This window comes from Suricata suricatta, chromosome 2 (assembly GCF_006229205.1).
Source record: "Suricata suricatta isolate VVHF042 chromosome 2, meerkat_22Aug2017_6uvM2_HiC, whole genome shotgun sequence".
In the NCBI taxonomy this organism is placed as follows: Eukaryota; Metazoa; Chordata; class Mammalia; order Carnivora; family Herpestidae; genus Suricata; species Suricata suricatta.
This window is the reverse complement of record NC_043701.1, coordinates 84,407,257-84,408,503: the sequence shown is the minus strand read 5'-3', so window position 1 is coordinate 84,408,503 and position 1,247 is coordinate 84,407,257.

Sequence of the window (1,247 nt, the reverse complement as noted above, 5' to 3'; positions counted from 1 at the left end):
AGAATCTGACTTCCAACTGCTTTAAAATCCAGTTTAAAAAAAAAAAAAAAAAAAAAAAAAGCAAGTGCTTACCCTGTTGACAAAGCCCCTGTCAGAGTGAGAGTCATTATACTCTACATAAGGTTTGTGTACTTCATTTCTTTCCAAAGCCATCTGTCTGAATTTAATTCACTGATAATTTTATCAGGCTCCCCATGCTTTGCCTGAAACCTCTCCATTGCATTTTTTATTCTTCACAGATGTTAACTCTTTGAGTGACAGTTTCAACGCAGTTAGAATTTTGATGAAGATACACATCCTCTCTGAAGGATCTCTCTCATATGGATGACCGTTTCTATTCTACACCAGCGTTAATGCTTTCCAACAAAAGTTGTGCTTCTCCTAGGCAGAGCCAATCTACGAGCAGAACTGGATCCAGGACGTTGCCAAAGAAGCCACCAGCAGGAGCGCGATCCCAAGCACACTAGACACCTTTCATTTCAGATGCCATTTTGGAAACTGGAAATGGGAATACATTTTTGGAGATAACTCCAACCTTTCTTCCTACCTAATTAGAGCATTTATTATTACCTTTGAGAAAATGCAGACCAATAAAAGATACCATAGGGGCACCTGGATGCCTCAGTCGGTTGAGTGTCTGACTTTGGCTCAGGCCATGATCTTGCAGTTTGGGAGTTTGAGCCCCACATCGGGCTCTGTGCTGACAGCTCAGAGCCTGGAGCCTGCTTAGGATCCTGTGTCTCCCTCTCTCTCTGCCCCTCCCCTACTCATGCTCTGTCTGTCTCTCTCAAAAATAAACATTTTTTTAAAAGATACTATAGATCTATTAGAAAATTAACTTTTTGAAGGAATTGGTTTGTTTTTTTTTTAAAGAAGTCTATTTAAATGCACTTTTAGGTAAATCCCTAGCAGGGCTATTGCTGGGTCATTAGGGAGTTCTATGGATAGTTTTTTGAGGAACCTCCACACTGTTTTCCAGAGCAGCTGCACCAGTTTACATTGCCACCAACAGTGTAGGAGGGTGCCCATCTCTCCACACCCTCACCAGCATCTATAGACTCTTGATTTGTTCATTTTAGCCACTCTGACTGGTGTGAGGTGGTATCTCAGTGTGGTTTTGATTTGTGTTTCCCTGATGATGAGTGATGTTGAGCATCGTTTCATGTGCCTGTAGGCCATCTGGATGTCCTCTTTGGAGAAGTGTCTGTTCATGTCTTCTGCCCATTTCTTCACTGGGTTATTTGTTT